Source organism: Somniosus microcephalus, unplaced genomic scaffold, assembly GCF_052327205.1.
Source record: "Somniosus microcephalus isolate GS21.2 unplaced genomic scaffold, FLI_Smic_1.0 unresolved_chr1, whole genome shotgun sequence".
Lineage (NCBI taxonomy): Eukaryota > Metazoa > Chordata > Chondrichthyes > Squaliformes > Somniosidae > Somniosus > Somniosus microcephalus.
The window spans coordinates 27,316,917-27,338,568 of record NW_028225179.1 but is presented as its reverse complement, the minus strand read 5'-3'; the positions used below and the strand labels follow the sequence as shown (position 1 = coordinate 27,338,568).

At 44.3% G+C, this 21,652-nt stretch overlaps 2 non-coding genes across 2 annotated transcripts; both read left to right on the top strand.

Annotated features, from left to right (window-relative positions):
• The first annotated feature begins 8,238 nt into the window (after nucleotides 1-8,238).
• trnas-gcu (transfer RNA serine (anticodon GCU)) lies at nucleotides 8,239-8,320 on the top strand. The gene has a single exon. It is a non-coding gene; the product is annotated as a tRNA-Ser (tRNA).
• Nucleotides 8,321-11,441: 3,121 nt separating this feature from the next.
• Nucleotides 11,442-11,523, top strand: trnas-gcu (transfer RNA serine (anticodon GCU)). Its single transcript has one exon. It is a non-coding gene; the product is annotated as a tRNA-Ser (tRNA).
• Nucleotides 11,524-21,652: the final 10,129 nt, after the last annotated feature.

Genomic DNA, 21,652 nt, shown 5'->3' with positions numbered 1-21,652 from the left:
GGTCCCCGGTTCAATCATTTCTTGCAGGCAGAGATCAATAAAATATATTAACAGCCGCGCGGTATTCTCCTTTTCTCTATACAGTTCTGTCCACACTCAAACCTTACAGAGACACCGAGAGTGTGAGAGATCATTGCAGGATCCTGCAGCGCTACCTCTGTTAATAGCAACAGTTTGGAGCCTCATTTCAGACGCGGCCACAATCCCATGATTTTGTTTGCTGTTCCCCAACTGCCGGAGTGACTGAGGCCGCGACAGCAGCGAAGTTCAGGCCGCCTGTCCGGCCCCGCTCTCACCCAGCGCCCGCTGCCAGCGAAAAGCAGCGATTGCAGCCTCAGAGAGCATAAACTGCCGATCGCTGCGAAACAAGATATCACTGAAGCAGAGGAGAGCAGAGATTTGCATCTGTAGCGTGTAGGTGAGGATGGTCGAGATTGATATCGATCGATTCATTGGCCCAGAAATTCGGGTCAGGGGCTTCCCGCGGGTGTAAGCCTCCGACCTGCACTTACCTTGCACGCCGGCCGTGAAGCTGTGGGCCCCCGTGGAATTCCGATCCGGGGCCTGCTCCAGCTTCCGGCGTGCAGTGCTTGTGTATCCCATGGGCGCAGTTAGTTCGAAGCATCCCCTGGGATCACGTGGGCCATGGGGAGCAAATGGGAGCAGGGAATGCTCCATTCATAAGATTGACAGGAAGACCTGTCAAAAGTTATAAATACTACGGCCCCAAAACCGCATTAAATCGTCAAATAAATTTGAAAAATCTTCACATTTTTTAAATAAACTATAATTTACATGAAATAACTATTTTATACACTAATTTAAATTTTTGAAAAAAATAATTTCATTTTCTAACGGGGCTAAAAATAAACTTACCTTGCTTTAAATATTTAAAAAATAATAAACCTGTGGAAAATATGTTTCAATTTTAATTAGTTCACCACTTACCTTGTAAAAAGCAGGCCTTGTGACTGCTTTTTAAATGTCTAACTTCTGCAGGCTTCCCCTCCCGGGAAAAGCTGCAAAAAAGCGTAACTTCGCTGCGCACGCGCAGCCGCTCCTGTGCACGCGTTCGACCACTGAACCTCTTCGTTCAGGGGAACGGAAGTGCCGGTTTCCCGGGCATGCAGGAAACCGGCACTTCGATTGGGCTTACAGGTGAGTGCCCCGTGCATACTCACCCGTGGAGACCCGAATTTCTGGGCCACTGTTGTTGGAACCGATGAAATTGAATCTCTTTCTCCGGCAGTTGTTGCAGGTTTACGTATGCAAAGTGTCCTCGAGGTGCAATCGACAAATTTGAAGATGCCGTGTCGGGCAACAAGTTGAAGCATCAGCACAGTAAATGCCGAGAACAAATTAAACAGTAGCTCAAGCTGATGAGCCTTGCACTGACGAAAATCCTGGACGGAGATTTAGAGGAAGCGACAGTATGAAGGGCTGTACTGCGATTCTAACACTTCTCCAAGCACATTCCGGCAAGTCATCGACAGTCAAAAGAGGGCTTGGAACGGGAATGGAACTGCGGCCACACGTGACAGAGCATTGGGAATGTAAAACTGCTGTCTCCAATCGTCTGTTTACCTGAATCAGACAAAATGTAATGGACAATACATGACAAATCCATTTGAATTTATGTTTGATAACCAGTTGATTGGATCTGTATTCTAGACAGAGTGACACTTAAGTCTACGGGTATGAATCTCGCTTTGGGGATTGTAGATGGAAATTTGCGCAAGGTCCCGCGTGAGCCCCTTTTTAACGTCGCCTTCTAAAATTTGACTTGTGCCCAAAACTTGTTCTAATCCGCCTAAGAAATAATCGGTCAGGACACAAATCATTCTCCAACAATCTCCAGCGTCTTTGGTGGAAGTACAATGCAAGCTGCCATGGAAATATCATGGCTTTAAAGACAATCAATTAAAGTATTTTTTAGCAAACAATCACCTGTGATGGTTGTAGGTATATTGGTGTGTGATGATATTAGATACCAATGTATTTGTGAGTTTATATTGTGTTAGATGTAAATGCTTTTGCACCTCTGTTCGTTATAAATATATTTAGATGTATCTGTATTATTTATTAATGTATTGGGTGGGGGAATCTGTGTCAGTTATGAATTTATTTTTGAGCGCTGCAAATGTCCCGTCCGGCCCCATTCTACCTTCTCATTGCCCCAAGTGGGACACGGCAGAACATCTGTTAGATTCGGATTAAACTTTTCATTTTATTGATACTTAGAAAATTTGAGGTTTTGAAAGTAATAACTCTGCATCCATCAGCCACTCGGATACCTCTGGAGCGTCCTTTATTCTGCCTGATAGGCCCTGAGCATCCCTAAACCGCTCTAGAAACTCCTAAGCATCCCTTACACTGTCTGTTAATTCCGGAGTGTCCCTTACCCTGCCTGGTACTTCCGGAGCGTCCCTTAACCTATCTGATATATCCGGAACGTCCATTAAACTCTCTGGTACTACTGGAGCGTACCTTACCCTGTCTGGTACATCCGGAGCGTTGCTTAGATATCTGATACATCCGGAGCCTCCCTTACCCTGTCTGGTACAACAGGAGAGTCCGTTACCATCTGTGGTAAATGCGGAGTGTCCCTTAAACTGTCTGGTACATCCGGAGCGTCGCTTAGATATCTGATAGACCCGGAGCGTCCCTTAGCCTGTCTGGTACAACTGCAGCGTCCCTTACCCTGTCTGGTGATTCCGGAGCGTCCCTTAAACTGTCTGTTATATTCAGAGTCCCCCTTACCCTGTCTGTTACATCCGGAGCGTCCCTTACTCTCCTTCATAACTCCTGAGTTTCCATTATCCTTTTTGATAACTAGTTTGAAAACATTGCATATTTCACCCTTCACCCGCAGCTATGTAATGCTTCCCGTCGCTCATGCTCCTCAACTGTTTAGGGAAAAGCGCCGACTACCAGGTAAACAACCCGAGTTCTTCAGATAGCCTCCCCAGTGCACTTCATTTCCTTAGGAATTTTCTTGTATAATCGGGCTGCGTTGAATCCAAAGGCAGGCCCTGCTTTCGCAGAGCTTGACTGTGGAGCGGTCCCGCGGGTCTAAATGTATCGACTGCCTTCAAGGCACCAACTCAGGTTGGGGCGAATGGAACATCTGCCCCCTGGAACAGCGGTGGCAGCAGAGCACACTTGGCAGTGTAAGTTGGTGAAAGTGAATGTTAGATGCAGGTAATACCGCAGGAAACTTTCAATGAAATTGAAGGAGGAAAGTAAAGGAGAGGCTATTGATTGAGGAAGGAAGAAAAATCTGTGCCGTGTCTAGCAATCGAGCTGAAGTTGCTGCGGCCACAACGCAGAGTACTAACCCACTAAACGATCATGGCTCCACACATCAACTACTGCAACTCTGACCACAACAATGTAATGCACGGCACTGCTGAAAAAAGATGGATTGTTGGTGAAGGCCAAAATCAGCACCACCAGAAATTAGGACAGCGGTGAAATTCGACCCAGGCCCCGCAGCGACTGGAGCCTTCATCCAGATGGGAACTAGTGCAGACGCAGTGGCATTTAAAAGGATTTTAGCTTTTTCACACGAGCGTCTTAAATAAAACAAAGGCCCCGTTGGGAGTCGAACCCAGGATTTCCTGTTTATTAGACAGACGCTATGACCAGCTAAGCCACGTGACCGAATCCCGAGACCATGTCTCGCCTCCACTCACTCATGTTAATCAGCTACCGGTCACTGTCTTCTGGAGTCTCAGGCCGTTTTTGTATTTCACCAGCTCTCTTGTCTATTTGCCATGTCTCCCGATGCTGTCTGTATCTCCCGCTTTGTTTATCTCAGTGTCAATCTGTGAATTGATTCTGAATGAATACCTGTATTTCCGTCTTACATGAAATAAATGAGGGCATCAGTCAATTCCTCCTCTTATACTGGGGAACTAATGAGCCAACTTTTATAACATGATATTGCTTATTGTGATGCAGCAAATAGAATATTCCAACGTGAAAGATTCAGGTTCAATTCTGTGTAAAAAGAAACTTTGACCCCAACGTGTTTGCAAAAGGCCGCCTTTTAATTTGACGTCACAAACGCCACCATTGCACCTCAAGGTGATTCATAACTAATAAACAGAGAAGTCAAGCAGTGAAACGGTATTTGTAAACAGGGTTATGAGACTGTGGAAAGCACTGGCTCAGAGCAGCAGTTTTAAAACAAGGTTTAAAAACCGGCAGCGTGTGGGCGGAAGGGGAGAGAGAGGCAAGAGAGCCACAAGTGTGATCACCTTGGAAACCTTTCGCCCCGAATCTGCTTTAAATCCCCCCTCTGGATTTAAACACATTTAATGTCATATTCACAAATTGATGCATTTGAACAATATATGAGATTTAACACTGTCTCTGATGTAAAATAACTGCTTTGTGCATGTGAAATTATCATTGCCGTGATTAAACACTCAGTGCAGGGTTAGCGGCTCTTTGTTCTGGGGTGAGATTCTTGTTTTGGGAATTTATAAAAATTTTAATTGCAAAAGACCCCGGGTTCCAATCCCGGGCAGCGCCCTAACATTTTAATAGAACCAGTTCCCCCGGCCTGGAAACATTCCACAAGTCTTCAAATAATACCGGCCAGAAAATCAGCCTGTGTTCAGTACATCACAAGAAAACGGCAATATTATTCTTTAAAGCAGGAATTCAGTCCCAGAAGTGCCGAAACTGTGAGGTAAATATGTAAATCCGTTTATTTACAGAAGCCTAATCCGCATTTTTCACATTGTCAATCTGGGAGCTCGGCAGGACGTGCGGTAAAGGGGACTTTATTCAAGATTGGTTCTGCCGTTTGCAAACAGAAATACTGAAATAAAAGGGATTTTTGGATGACTCCTTTTGGATAATAATGTTAGATCGAGGTTGGTGAGTGGTTATATTCGCAGGACTGTTAATCTGTTTGGATGATACGTGGCCTGAAAATATTACTTTCCCCAAATAAAAATCTTTTCTCTCCCTGTTTGTTAAAATTCCCCCACTTTCTCAAACTAATATATCACCCAGCTCTAATGGAACAAAGATCGAATCGAGAGCTAATTCCTCCTTCCTCCTTTCCTTCCCTCTGTCCTTCATTCCCTTCCTCCTTGTTCGCGGTTTCCTGCCTCATTGGAAAATGAGCCTGACTTTGATGTTAACTCTGTGATCTATATCTTATCATGGTGTGGAGATGCCGGAGTTGGACTGGGGTGGACAAACGTAAGAAGTCACACAACACCAGGTTATAGTCCAACAGCTTTATTTGAAGTCACAAGCTTTCAGAGCGCTGCTCCTTCGTCAGGTGAAGTGGAGAGATGCATAAAGACACAGCTTATATAGTCAGAGAATAATGTCAGATGTTTACAGGTAATCTTTCTAACTGCCATTTATCACAAGGTGATCACCAGCAGCAGCAACCAAGCCACCCCCGGTACCACGGTTGAAACCACAGGGAAGTCCATCGTCAACCTATCCGACCTCACCCTTCAACCAGACGAAATTGAAGCTCTCAGCCGAGGGCTCAATTTCTGCCCCACCACCAAAATGGACTCTCAGTTCCTCCTTCTGAGATTGGAACCGAATGCGGGAACAGGGGCAAATGATTTGGGAGCAGAAACATAAATTTCTCCTTTAGGAGGCAATGCAATTTCAAAAATATTTATCAACCTTAATGACGAGATTTTCTCTTTTAGATTCTTTGGTTGACAGGTAAATTATGGGCGAGAAATCCTCGTTCTTTTCGGCATACTCTCATGGGATCTGAGACCCCGGTTTAACATCTTACTAGAAAGACGGCACTACCTCAGTACTACACTGGAGTGTCAGCCTGGATTATGTGCTCAATTCTCTGGAGAGGGGCTTGAGTTTGCTACCGCTGAGCGAGGGCTGACACCTACACTCAGTTCATTTGGCTGGAGTGAAATGTCGGAGATAAAGGGAATAATTATAATGGAGTAAACCTTCAACTTGGCGTCCAGGAAAAACCGGGCATCGTAATCGGCCGCTTGGTAAAGAAACAGCCCGACTTATGTTGCCATCGATTTCATAAGCATTGAAAATCAGGCCTGTCTATAATGGGCGGGGTCGTGGTCAGTTGCGAATCATTCTGGGTCTGTTCGAACCGGGAGTACTCACAGTGCCGGATCATTCTGTGTCTGTTAAAAACGGCAGAGCTCCCAGTCCCGGATCATTCCGGTTTTTTTTAAAGAAGAGCGATTTCAGCTTTGATGACCGAGTTGTTGAGTTTAACAAAATGTGCGAATCCAGCTCACAGAGGACCTGTTTATTCAGTTGAAATATTTTTATCTTTTACTCAACCCACTTCTTTTTTCGAGCAGTTTCCTTGAACCTGCTCACAATTCGCCCCGTAAAAAGAGTTTCACCGGCATCAGCGGACGCACAGATTAATGGATAAGACGTTTGACTTCCGTTCTAAATGCTTTAGTTATCAGAAGATTGAAGGTTCGAGTCTTACCACGGTCGTTTAGTTATCTGAGTGACACTTTTTATATTCTGAATCTGGCGATAAACCGACCATTTTTGACAGTCCCTCACCTGAAGTTGAATTTCTTTCAGGGTAGTTCTACTTAGATGCAAAAAGCAAGAAATGGAATGTCTGAGAGCAGTGTATCGGTGAGAAAAGGTGGCCGAGAGGTTAAGGCGATGGACTGCTAATCCATTGTGCTTTACAAGCGTGGGTTAGAATCCAATCCTCGTCGCTGTTATATTACACGTTTGATGCTGCTGCACTTTCTAAGCATTTTACTGAATCTTACTTGAAATACAATTTCCTGAAAATTGCACTGGTGTTGCTGGTCTGTGCCTCTGCATTGCTCATATCTTGTTAAAATTAAAATATTCCAAAAAATTTCTCAACCCACCTTGAATGAAAGTGGAGATGAGATCGCGAATCGGAGACTGAGAACCCTCTCTTCCTTCTTCCGTCCTCTGCGATTGGCACCGAATGAAAGACTAGCGGCAACATAGGCAAATGATTAGGGAGCAGAAACATAAATTTCTCCTTTGGAATTTCAAAAATATTTATCAAACTTAAAGACGAGATTTTCTGTTTTTGGGTCTTTGGTTGAGAGATAAATAATGCGCGAGAAATCCTCGTTCTTTTCAGCATTCTCTCATGGGATCTGAAGCCCCAGTTTAACATCTTACTAGAAGGACGGCACTGCCGACAGTGCAGCACTACCTCACTACTGCCCTGGAGTGTCAGCCTGGATTATGCACTCAAGTCTCTGGAGTGAGGCTTGAGTATGCTGCCGCTGAGCCACGGCTGACACCTAAACTCAGTTCATTTGGCTGGAGTAAAATGACGGAGATAATGGGAAAAATGATAATGGAGTAAACTTTCAACTTGGCGTCCAAGATTAAACCGGGCATCGATTTAGAAACAGCCCGATTGATGTTGCCATGGATTTCATAAGCTTTGAAAAACAGGCCTGTCTATAATGGGCGTGGTCGTGGTCAGTTGCGAATCAATCTGGGTCTGTTTGAACCAGGAGTGCTCACAGTCCCGGATCATTCTGTTTCTGTTTGAAATGGCAGAGCTCACAATCTCGGATCATGCCGTTTTTTTAGAAGCAGAGCGATTTCAGCTTTGATGACCGAGTTGTTGAGTTTAAGAAAATGTATCAGGGCTCGCCCGGGATTTGAACACGGGACTTCTCGCATTTTAATGCTGAATTGCCCAAAGCGAGAATCATAACCCTAGACCAACAAGCCGCCGATGTCATCCTTCAATTTGCATTGAGTTTCACTGCGCTGGTGCGAATCCAGCTCACAGAGGACCTGTTTATTCAGTGGAAATATTTATATCTTTTCCTCAATCCACTTCTTTTTTCGAGCTGTTTCCTTGAACCTGCTCACAATTCAGCCCATAAAAAGAGATTCAGCGGCATCAGCGGCCGCAGAGGCTAATGGATTAGGTGTCTGACTTCGGTTGCATAATTCTTCAGTTATTTGAAGGTTCAAGTCCTACAAAGGTCTTTTAATTATCTGGGCGACACTTTTTATATTCTGAATCTGGCGTGAAACCGGCCATTTTTGACAGTCCCTCATCTGAAGTAACGGAAGGCCTGTTGCTTACATTAAGCTGATTGTACATTTTCAACATTGTAGATCTGTGTGCATGGGCAGGATAAGCGGTGAAGTTGAATTTCTTTCAGGGTAGTTCTAATTAAATGTAAAAAGCAAGAAATGGAATGTTTGAAAGCAGTATATTGGTGAGACGAGGTGGCCGAGAGGTTAAGGCGATGGACTGCTAATCCATTGTGCTCTGCACGTGTGGGTTCGAATCCCATCTTCGTCGTTACTGTATTACACGTTTGATGCTGATGCACCTTCCAAGCATTTCACTGAATCTTACTTGAAATACAGTTTCGTGAAAATTGCACTGGTGTTGCTGGTCTGTGCCCCTGCATTGCTCATATCTTGTTAAAATTAAAATATTCCAAGAAATTTCTCAACCCACCTTGAATGAAAGTGGAGATCAGATCGTGAATGGGAGATTGAGAACCCTCTCTTCCTTCTTCCTTCCTTTGAGATTGGCACCGAATGAAAAGACTAGCGGCAACAGAGGCAAATGATTAGGCAACAGGAACATAAATTTCTCCTTTGGAATTACAAAAATATTTATCAAACTTAAAGACGAGATTTTCTGTTTTTGGGTCTTTGGTTGAGAGATAAATAATGCGCGAGAATTCCTCGTTCTTTTCAGCATTCTCTCATGGGATCTGAAGCCCCAGTTTAACATCTTACTAGAAGGACGGCACTGCCGACAGTGCAGCACTACCTCAGTACTGCCCTGGAGTGTCAGCCTGGATTACGCACTCAGGTCTCTGGAGTGAGGCTTGAGTATGCTGCCGCTGAGCCACGGCTGACACCTAAACTCAGTTCATTTGGCTGGAGTAAAATGACGGAGATAATGGGAAAAATGAAAATGGAGTAAACTTTCAACTTGGCGTCCAAGATTAAACCGGGCATCGATTTAGAAACAGCCCGATTGATGTTGCCATGGATTTCATAAGCTTTGAAAAACAGGCCTGTCTATAATGGGCGTGGTCGTGGTCAGTTGCGAATCAATCTGGGTCTGTTTGAACCAGGAGTGCTCACAGCCCCGGATCATTCTGTGTCTTTTTGAAATGGCAGAGCTCACAATCTCGGATCATGCCGTTTTTTTAGAAGCAGAGCGATTTCAGCTTTGATGACCGAGTTGTTGAGTTTAAGAAAATGTGTCAGGGCTCGCCCGGGATTTGAACACGGGACCTCTCGCATTTTAATGCTGAATTGCCCAAATCGAGAGTCATAACCCTAGACCAACAAGCCGCCGATGTCATTCTTCAATTTGCATTGAGTTTCACTGCGCTGGTGCGAATCCAGCTCACAGAGGACCTGTTTATTCAGTGGAAATATTTTTATCTTTTCCTCAATCCACTTCTTTTTTCGAGCTGTTTCCTTGAACCTGCTCACAATTCACCCCATAAAAAGAGATTCACCGGCATCAGCGGCCGCAGAGACTAATGGATAAGGCGTCTGACTTCGGTTGCATAATTCTTCAGTTATTTGAAGGTTCAAGTCCTACAAAGGTCTTTTAATTATCTGGGCGACACTTTTTATATTCTGAATCTGGCGTGAAACCGGCCATTTTTGACAGTCCCTCATCTGAAGTAACGGAAGGCCTGTTGCTTACATTAAGCTGATTGTACATTTTCAACCTTGTAGATCTGTGTGCATGGGCAGGATAAGCGGTGAAGTTGAATTTCTTTCAGGGTAGTTCTAATTAGATGTAAAAAGCAAGAAATGGAATGTCTGAAAGCAGTATATTGGTGAGACGAGGTGGCCGAGACGTTAAGGCGATGGACTGCTAATCCATTGTGCTTTGCACGCGTTGGTTCGAATCCCATCCTCGTCGTTACTGTATTACACGTTTGATGCTGATGCACTTTCCAAGCATTTCACTGAATCTTACTTGAAATACAATTTCGTGAAAATTGCACTGGTGTTGCTGGTCTGTGCCCCTGCATTGCTCATATCTTGTTAAAATTAAAATATTCCAAGAAATTTCTCAACCCACCTTGAATGAAAGTGGAGATGAGATCGTGAATCGGAGATTGAGAACCCTCTCTTCCTTCTTCCTTCCTTTGAGATTGGCACCGAATGAAAAGACTAGCGGCAACAGAGGCAAATGATTAGGGAACAGGAACATAAATTTCTCCTTTGGAATTTCAAAAATATTTATCAAACTTAAAGACGAGATTTTCTGTTTTTGGGTCTTTGGTTGAGAGATAAATAATGCGCGAGAAATCCTCGTTCTTTTCAGCATTCTCTCATGGGATCTGAAGCCCCAGTTTAACATCTTACTAGAAGGACGGCACTGCCGACAGTGCAGCACTACCTCAGTACTGCCCTGGAATGTCAGCCTGGATTATGCACTCAAGTCTCTGGAGTGAGGCTTGAGTATGCTGCCGCTGAGCCACGGCTGACACCAAACTCAGTTCATTTGGCTGGAGTAAAATGACGGAGATAATGGGAAAAATTATAATGGAGTAAACTTTCAACTTGGCGTCCAAGATTAAACCGGGCATCGATTTATAAACAGCCCGATTGATGTTGCCATGGATTTCATAAGCTTTGAAAAACAGGCCTGTCTATAATGGGCGTGGTCGTGGTCAGTTGCGAATCAATCTGGGTCTGTTTGAACCAGGAGTGCTCACAGTCCCGGATCATTCTGTGTCTGTTTGAAATGGCAGAGCTCACAATCTCGGATCATCCCGTTTTTTTAGAAGCAGAGCGATTTCAGCTTTGATGACCGAGTTGTTGAGTTTAAGAAAATGTGTCAGGGCTCGCCCGGGATTTGAACACGGGACCTCTCGCATTTTAATGCTGAATTGCCCAAAGCGAGAATCAAAACCCTAGACCAACAAGCCGCCTATGTCATCCTTCAATTTGCATTGAGTTTCACTGCGCTGGTGCGAATCCAGCTCACAGAGGACCTGTTTATTCAGTGGAAATATTTATATCTTTTCCTCAATCCACTTCTTTTTTCGAGCTGTTTCCTTGAACCAGCTCACAATTCAGCCCATAAAAAGAGATTCAGCGGCATCAGCGGCCGCAGAGGCTAATGGATTAGGTTTCTGACTTCGGTTGCATAATTCTTCAGTTATTTGAAGGTTCAAGTCCTACAAAGGTCTTTTAATTATCTGGGCGACACTTCTTATATTCTGAATCTGGCGTGAAACCGGCCATTTTTGACAGTCCCTCATCTGAAGTAACGGAAGGCCTGTTGCTTACATTAAGCTGATTGTACATTTTCAACATTGTAGATCAGTGTGCACGGGCAGGATAAGCGGTGAAGTTGAATTTCTTTCAGGGTAGTTCTAATTAGATGTAAAAAGCAAGAAATGGAATGTCTGAAAGCAGTATATTGGTGAGACGAGGTGGCCGAGAGGTTAAGGCGATGGACTGCTAATCCATTGTGCTCTGCACGCGTGGGTTCGAATCCCATCCTCGTCGTTACTGTATTACACGTTTGATGCTGATGCACTTTCCAAGCATTTCACTGAATCTTACTTGAAATACAATTTCGTGAAAATTGCACTGGTGTTGCTGTTCTGTGCCCCTGCATTGCTCATATCTTGTTAAAATTAAAATATTCCAAGAAATTTCTCAACCCACCTTGAATGAAAGTGGAGATGAGATCGTGAATCGGAGATTGAGAACCCTCTCTTCCTTCTTCCTTCCTTTGAGATTGGCACCGAATGAAAAGACTAGCGGCAACAGAGGCAAATGATTAGGGAACAGGAACATAAATTTCTCCTTTGGAATTTCAAAAATATTTATCAAACTTAATGACGAGATTTTCTGTTTTTGGGTCTTTGGTTGAGAGATAAATAATGCGCGAGAAATCCTCGTTCTTTTCAGCATTCTCTCATGGGATCTGAAGCCCCAGTTTAACATCTTACTAGAAGGACGGCACTGCCGACAGTGCAGCACTACCTCAGTACTGCCCTGGAGTGTCAGCCTGGATTATGCACTCAAGTCTCTGGAGTGAGGCTTGAGTATGCTGCCGCTGAGCCACGGCTGACACCAAACTCAGTTCATTTGGCTGGAGTAAAATGACGGAGATAATGGGAAAAATTATAATGGAGTAAACTTTCAACTTGGCGTCCAAGATTAAACCGGGCATCGATTTATAAACAGCCCGATTGATGTTGCCATGGATTTCATAAGCTTTGAAAAACAGGCCTGTCTATAATGGGCGTGGTCGTGGTCAGTTGCGAATCAATCTGGGTCTGTTTGAACCAGGAGTGCTCACAGTCCCGGATCATTCTGTGTCTGTTTGAAATGGCAGAGCTCACAATCTCGGATCATGCCGTTTTTTTAGAAGCAGAGCGATTTCAGCTTTGATGACCGAGTTGTTGAGTTTAAGAAAATGTGTCAGGGCTCGCCCGGGATTTGAACACGGGACCTCTCGCATTTTAATGCTGAATTGCCCAAATCGAGAGTCATAACCCTAGACCAACAAGCCGCCGATGTCATTCTTCAATTTGCATTGAGTTTCACTGCGCTGGAGCGAATCCAGCTCACAGAGGACCTGTTTATTCAGTGGAAATATTTTTATCTTTTCCTCAATCCACTTCTTTTTTCGAGCTGTTTCCTTGAACCTGCTCACAATTCACCCCATAAAAAGAGATTCACCGGCATCAGCGGCCGCAGAGACTAATGGATAAGGCGTCTGACTTCGGTTGCATAATTCTTCAGTTATTTGAAGGTTCAAGTCCTACAAAGGTCTTTTAATTATCTGGGCGACACTTTTTATATTCTGAATCTGGCGTGAAACCGGCCATTTTTGACAGTCCCTCATCTGAAGTAACGGAAGGCCTGTTGCTTACATTAAGCTGATTGTATATTTTCAACATTGTAGATCTGTGTGCACGGGCAGGATAAGCGGTGAAGTTGAATTTCTTTCAGGGTAGTTCTAATTAGATGCAAAGAGCAAGAAATGGAATGTCTGAGAACATTGCATCGGTGAGACGAGGTGTCCGAGAGGTTAAGGCGATGGACTGCTAATCCATTGTGCTCTGCACGCGTGGGTTTGCATCCCATCCTCGTAGTTACTGTATTACACGTTTGATGCTAATGCACTTTCCAAGCATTTCACTGAACCTTACTTGAAAAACAATTTCGTAAAAATTGCACTGGTGTTGCTGGCCTGTGCCCCTGCATTGCTCATATCTTGTTAAAATTAAAATATTCCAAGAAATTTCTCAACCCACCTTGAATGAAAGTGGAGATGAGATCACGAATCAGAGACTGACAACCCTCTCTTCCTTCTTCCTTCCTCTGAGATTGGCACCGAATGAAAGACTAGCGGCAACAGAGGCAAATGATTAGTGAGCAGGAACATAAATTTGTCCTTTGGAATTTCAAAAACATTTATCAAACTTAAAGACGAGCTTTTCTGTTTTTGGGTCTTTGGTTGAGAGATAAATAATGCGCGAGAAATCCTCGTTCTTTTCAGCATTCTCTCATGGGATCTGAAGCCCCAGTTTAACATCTTACTAGAAAGACGGCACTGCCGACAGTGCAGCACTACCTCAGTACTGCCCTGGAGTGTCAGCCTGGATTATGCACTGAATTCTCTGGAGTGAGGCTTGAGTATGCTACCGCTGAGCCACGGCTGACACCTAAACTCATTTCATTTGGCTGGAGTAAAATGACGGAGATAAAGGGAAAAATGATAATGGAGTAAACTTTCAACTTGGCGTCCAAGATTAAACCGGGCATCGTTTCAGAAACAGCCCGATTTATGTTGCCATAGATCTCATAAGCTTTGAAAATCAGGCCTGTCTATAATGGGCGGGTTCGCGGTCAGTTGCGAATCATTCTGGGTCTGTTTAAACCGGGAGTGCTCACAGTCCCGGATCATTCTGTGTCTGTTTGAAATGGCAGGGCTCACAATCTCGGATTATGCCGTTTTTTTAGAATAAGAGCGATTTCAGCTTTGATGACCGAGTTGTTGAGTTTAACAAAATGCGTCAGGGCTCGTCCGGGATTTGAACACGGTACCTCTCGCATTTTAATGCTGAACTGCCCAAAGCGAGAATCATAACCCTATACCGACAAACCGCCGATGTCATCCTCCAATTTGCATTGAGATTCACTGCACTGGTGCGCATCCAGCTCACAGAGGACCTGTATATTCAGTGGAAATATTTTTATCTTTTCCTCAATCCACTTCTTTTTTCGAGCTGTTTCCTTCAACCTGCTCACAATTCGCCCCATAAAAACAGATTCAGCGGCATCAGCGGCCGCATAGACTAATGGATAAGGCATCTGACTTCGGTTGCAAATTCTTCAGTTATCAGAAGATTGAAGGTTTAAATCCTACAAAGGTCTTTTAATTATCTGGGCGACACTTTTTATATTCTGAATCTGGCGTGAAACCGGCCAATTTTGACAGTCCCTCATCTGAAGTATGAAGGGGAGAGGTTCCCAGGTTCAAATGATGGCTTTTTACCGTTCCAGAAGGTCGGATTCTCTTTTCTCCAGAGAATGTTTGAGCTCCAGAGGACAGAAGGCACAGGGTTTGTCGACACAACACTCGTGGAGTAAAGAAAATTTTTCCAGCAGGTGCGCAGATTGAAGCTTACATGAGGTGCGCAGATTGAAGCTGACATGAGGTGCGCAGATTGAAGCTGACATGAGGTGCGCAGATTGAAGCTGACATGAGGTGCGCAGATTGAAGCTGACATGTTAATTAATCACAATTCAAACGGACTCATTGGCGATTTCCATTCCTTGAAGGACATCAATGAACGAGTTGGGGTTTTGCTGCAAACGTTCATCACTAAAACCTGACTGTGCAGCGACTCTGGCGGGACTCCAACCCACAACCTTCCCACCATTAATTAGAAGGCCAACGCGCTATCCATTGACCCACAGAGCCGATTACACGCGAAGATTCTGAATCCGTAAGTTTGAGCTTCTTTATGGGTGAACGCGAGACTTGAAGATATGTTTTGATAATTTCCCTGTAAATCATTTCCACCTCCGTCCTTTCCCGAGGTTTGTACAAACGAATGAATGAGAGGATCAGGCACATCACTCCGAGAAACTCGTCCGCTAAACAGTGAAAAGTGACAGTGTTTATTGTGAGGGGTTTCGAGTTATTCACACACAATCTGGTAAAAAAACTTTAGCCGCAACCCAGACACGCCGCCTTATGATCTGGAGTCAGGCGAGTTCCCAAAATCATGTTGTGTCTCCAAAACCCCCATAAAGAGGCGCTTCCTTCATATGGTGGTACTTTGAGACAACACTTCTTAAATCCTAACTGTGTGACACATGAATGCTTTCAAACCCCCGCCAGCTCCCGCGGGGGGTGAGGCAGCCATAAGAAGCAGCATTCCCTGTGAGCGCCCATATCCCGCTCGCTTTTGCCGCCAGCTGCCAGTGATCTACAACAAATCCAATTGCAGAGACAGGGCGCAAAGCATCATCAGGGAAAGAGGCACGGGCTCAAAATACAAATTAGTGGGATAGGATCAGAGGAACAGTTAATGTCCTGGGACGTGGACTTCGGTCAGAGCTGCAGTCAAATAAGTGTGAGAGAGAGAGAGAAACTATTTCCTCTGGTGGGAGGGTCCAGCAGAATGGGAAATAACCATAAAATTACAGCTATCACGTTCAGAGATAATGAAAAGAAGGGCTTCTTCAGACAGAGGGTAGTGGGAATCCGGAACTCTCTCCTACAAAAGGCTTTTGAGGCCGGGGGTCAATTGACAATTTCTAAATTGAGGTTGATAGATTTTTGTTAGGCAAGGATATGAAGATTTATGGAATCAGAGCAGGTAGATGGAGTTACGACATGATATAATTGAATGGCGGAGCAGGCTCGATGGTTAAATGGCCACCACCTGTTTCTCTGTTCCTATGACTGAAACAGCTGTAAACAACAATTGCATTTTATTCATATTTAGCAGCAAACCTATCCGTGCCGTGCGCAACTATGCTGTGGTGAGAGCAAACACCCCGCAACTGATGTGTGCCGCTGTTATCGTAAAGTGACTGGTGATACTGCGTTCTAACCACAGCAACCACGGTTCGAATCCTTATTACAGCACAGCTGGCTTTATATTGTCTGTTCTCTGATAGACCGCTGGGACACATCAGTATTTACCACCTGAAGAAATGTGTCTTATTGGTGATGAAAACCTATTTATTCCTTCAAAACCCTGCGCTCTCACATACCTGTGTTGATACTCCATAATAAAAACCCGCCAACATTATCATCCTTTCACAATCACCAGCCCTCCGTTATTTCCTCCTTCCATTTCATTGTCACTTTCCTGCGGTGTTGTCTAATCCAACATTCACTTTCAGCTGCTTACGATGTTACGTTTGATCTGCTACCACCGCTGGTTTGGGCACAGGACCCATTCGCACCAATTTACATTAGTGCCTTAGAACCAGTCGATACCTTTAGATCTGTGGGACTGCTCGACAGACAAGGACAGTGGCCCGATTGTTCACAAAATTTTCTTGGGGAATCTTGTGATAGTGGGCTTGTTAACTGAAGGACTGGATTTTATTGTCTTGCTGGTTGGCGCTTTTCCCAAAACTGTTGTGATGCGTGAACGATGGGCAGCATCACCTAGCTGCCAATGAGGGTTGGAATGTGAAACTTTGGCTGGCTGGCGTGGTGCAGTTAGATCGAAAGCATTCCGCCTTAATCTTAACAGGTCTTTTGAAGTGTGCCATTGAACCAATTAACAGACAAATGAAAAGGGCGCTAGTGGATGAACGCATCGATTACAGGAGGTTGGCCATAATTGAAAGGTTTTTGAAGGCCCATGGCGAGGGACACATTGTTCTTTATGAAGAGTGGGAGCAAAATAAAGTTTAACAGAAATTAATTGTACAGACTTGGTGCCAATCAGAAAACTGCGCTCATCTAAAATCAATAAAAATAAGAAATTAAATGAATTTTCAAATGATAAAGTAAACCATTTTTCCAGCTTCCTAGGCTGGATAGCTCTTTGTTGGCCGTCGTGGACACGATGGGCCAAAATGGCCTCATTCCGTGCTGTAACTTTCTATGATTCTATGATTCCTCATCATTTGCTTTTCCTGTCAATCTTTCAAGCGGTGTAAAGCCAGTGTAGATTGGAGATCGCTCTCAGCTTCTCCCATCGATGTGAAAATGAAACAGGACGAGGCGAGGATTGCCTTGGTATTGATTTGGATAGAGAACTGGTTGGCGGACAGAAAGCAAAGAGTTGAAATAAACGGGTCATTTTCCGAGTGGCAGGCAGTGACTAGTGGGGTACCGCCAGGATCGGTCCTAGGGCCCCAGCTGTTCACAATATATATTAATGATCTGGACGAGGGAATTGGATGTAATATCTCCAAATTTGCAGACGACACAAAGCTGGGTGGGAGGGTATGCTGTGAGGAGGATGTCGTGAAATTCCAGTACGATTTGTACAGGTTGGGTGATTGGGCAGAAACATGGCAAATGCACTATAATGTGGATAAATGTGAGGTTATCCACTTTGGTGGCAAAAACAGGAAGGCAGATTATTATTTGCATGGCAATAGATTGGGAGAAGGGGAAGTGCAAAGAGACCTGGGTGTTCTTCTGCACCAGTCGCTGAAGGTAAGCTTGCAGGTGCAGCAGGCGGTTAAGAAGGAAAATGGTATGTTGGCCTTCGTAGCAAGAGGGTTCGAGTACAAGAAAAAGGATGTCTTGCTGCAGTTGTACAGGGCCTTGGTGAGACCGCACCTTGAGTATTGTGTGCAGTTTTCGTCGCCTTACCCGAGGAAGGACGTACTTGCCATGGAAGGAGTGCAGCGAAGATTCACCAGGCTGATACCTGGGATGGCAGGAATGACGTATGAGGAGAGATTGTGTCGATTGGGCTTATACTCACTGGAGTTTAGAAGATTGAGAGGGGATCTCATCGAAACCTATAAAATTCTGTCAGGCCTGGACAGACTAGATGCAGGAAGGTTGTTTCTGATGGCCGGGGAGTCCAGAAACAGGGGTCATAGTCTAAGGATAAGGGGTAAGCCATTTAGAACTGAAATGAGGAGGAATTTCTTCACCCAGAGAGTGGTGAACCTGTGGAATTCTCTGCCACAGAGGGCAGTGGAGGCCAGCTCATTACGTATATTCAAGAAAGTGTTGGATATATTTCTTAAGGCTAAAGGGATCAAGGGATATGGGGAGAAGGCAGGGACAGGGTACTGAATTTGGATGATCAGCCATGATCTCATTGAATGGCGGAGCAGGCTCGAAGGGCCGAATGGCCTACTCCTGTTCCTATCTTCTATGTTTCTATGTTGCCCCGAACAGCAGAGCTGGGCACTGATTCTATTTCTGATGTCGCAGGAGTTGTTCCTCTAAAGATTCCCCTCACCATTGAAACGACTGTTATAACTCACTGGCTTTAAATGGACGATTTTATTATATGTTGGATAGTTTCAATCAAATAGATTTTAATAAATGTGCAAAAAGCCGAGGTTAGGACTGGAACTGATAAGCTTTTGATCACAGAGTTAACATCAAAATCAGGCTCCTTGCCCAATAAGGCAGTAAAGTGCGAACAAGGAAAGACAGAAAGATTCAAAATTCCGCCACGCGTTTCATGGCCACCGGACGTTCCAAAGTGCATTGCAGCCAATGAAGTACTTTTAAAGTATATTCACTTTTGTAATGTAGGAAACGCGGCAGGCAATGGAATGGAAGGAAGGAAGGAAGCGGTGAAATATCTATCTGTAATCCGAGATCTCTGTTCCATTAGAACTGGGTGAAATATTAGTTTGAGAAAGTGAGAGAATTTTACACAGCGAGAGGTAAAATTGTCTTACTTGGTTACTGTAGGATTTTCAGGCCAAGTGTCTTCCAACTGGATGAACAATCCATCACCTTAACCTCTCACCAACCTCCATCTACCTTTATTATCCAAAGAGGGTCGTCCGAAAATCCCTTTTATTTCAATATTTTAGCTTCCAAAGGATAGAAACAACGATTAAAAAAGTCGTCCCTACCGCCTCTTCTGCCTGTGCTCCCAGATTGACAATATGGAAACTGTGGAGCTGGCTTCTGGGAATAGACGGATTTTCATATTTACGTCGCAGTTTCTGCACATCTGGGACTGAATTCCCGCTGTTAAAAATAAACTCGTGAGTTTCTTGCGATACAATGGAATTAGGCTCTGCGCTTATTTTCTAACAATTACTGATTTGAAGACTTCTGCAATGTCTCCAGGGTGAGGAAATTGTTGATGTTTGACTAAAGATTCTTTTCAAGCAAGCATCTTACCACTGGAGCAATGACCCGCTGGTAGAAAACCTTTCAACGCTTGGAGTAATACAATCATATAATTCTTAATGTGGTGATGAAAATCATTGGGCCAATCCTTCCCGTGCCGGCTCTCTGCACGAGCTGTCCAATTATTGCCACGTCCCTGCTCTAACACACAGTCCGACCAATGTTTTTCATTCGAAGTGTGTATCAGTAATTTGAGCCGTGCCATGAGCTAAGTGCAGCATGCTTGGGAGGAAAATGCGACTTTGGACTTGAGACTCTGTAGGATTTTTCTATTAACTCTCTTCACTCTTTAGGGTAATCAGAGCTAAGATCAACCAAGGCTTTAAACTTTTCTATCAAATTGGATTTATTAATATTTAAATATAACAAGCTTTGAACTTCCCGAGGCAGAAACGTGAAATGCTTTCTGCATTGCCTTTAACCAATTGGCCATGCTGAATTCAGAAATATCTGACGCTGCACTGATTGTTACATAACCATTTCGTTGGTTTGGTGATATTTAATTTGCAGCAAATTCTTAAAGTTGAAAAGAGCTGCAGCGATCATTGAAATAAACTAAACCCTCCGATATTAAGTGTATGGAATATCCTGCAGGATAATGAAAATAAACAGCAGGAATATTGTGTTCTGCTCCCACGTGATACAGATCAGCCTCAGCCTCTGCTCCCTCCCTGAAACTTTGCTACAATTGTACAGGGTCTTGGTGAGACCACACCTGGAGAACTGTGCAGTATTTTGATTTGTCTTTTATTCTTTCATTAACAGAAACACGAATGCGACTGGAGAATTGAAACGTAAGGTAAGGTGAGCATTGGTGTTTCAGGGGTAGCATTCTCGCCTGCCACGCAGAGACCCGGGCTTCGGTTCCCAGTCAATGCAAAGCTAATTACTAAAGTATTCTCAGGTTCGATTGTGGTCGCTCTACACAATTCGATTAAAATGCCCAACAGAGAAAAGAACGGAGTTTATTTAACATTAAGTTCATGCCAAAGCTCATTCGGTCTCATTACTCACAATGACGCATTTCATTCCAAACGATGCTTTTTTATTATTATTTATATTTTCATTGCTGTTTTTGCAACCGTGCAAACTACCGCCCCATCTCCACCCTCCCTTTCCTCTTCAAAACCATTAACATGCTGTCGCCTCCCAATTCCGTGTCCATCTATACCGGAACTCCATGCTTTAATCCCCCAATCACGTTTCCGCCCCACCACCGTACCGAAATTGATCTTATCAAAGTCACAAGTGACATCCTATGCGACTGTGACAAACGATAAACTATCCCTCTTCACCCTTCTCGAACTCGCTATAGCATTTGACATAGTTCACCACACCATGCTTTTCCAGCACCTCCAGGCCGCCGTCCAGCTGGATGGGACTGCACACGCCTGGTTCCATTCTTATCTATTCAGTCGTAGCCATAGAGTCATCTACAATGGCTTATCCTCCAGCTCCCGCACTATTATCTCTAGAGAGCCCAAGGATCTATGCTTGGTCCCCTTCTATTCCTCATCAACAAGCTTTCCCTTGGCGACATCATCCGAAACCACAGCGTCAGTTTCCACATATATGCTGATACCCAGTTCTACCTCACCATTGCCGCTCTCCACCCCTCCACTGCTTCTGTTTTGTCATTCTGCTTCTACATAATCCAGTACTGGTTGAGTGGATATTTCTTCTAATGGTGTATGCGGAAGACCAAAGCCATTGATTCCGGACCCCGCCACAAACTCCATTCCCTCGCCATCAACTCTATCCCTCACTCACTCGTAACTGTCTGAGGTTGAAGCAGACTATTCACAAACTTGGTGACATATTTGACCCCGAGAGGAGCTTCTGACAACATATGTGCTCCATCACCAAGACTGCCTGTTTCCACTTCCGGGACATCACCCGACTCCATCCCTGCCTCGGCTCATCTGCTGCTAAAAAGCTCATCCTTGCTTATGTTAACTCTAGACTTGACAATTACAATGCACGCCTGGCCGGTCTCCCACGTTATATCCTCCGTAAATCTGAGATCATCCTGGCTGCCCGAGTCCTAACTCGCACCAAGTCTCATTCATCCACCACCCCTGTGTACAGAACAGGAAGCTGGGAAGCTATGGAAACCCGGAGGGAACGAGAACTTTTTCATTTCGTGTCCAAATTTTGACAAAGCAGAATCGCTGTATGGCATCTTCCTATCAAATATGATTATGGAGCCTGAAATTACAGGCAGCTCCAGTCATAGTAATGAAGAATTAAATGCGTGCATCATTGTTAATACATCAATGTTGCAGCACGCACGACGCGAGATGT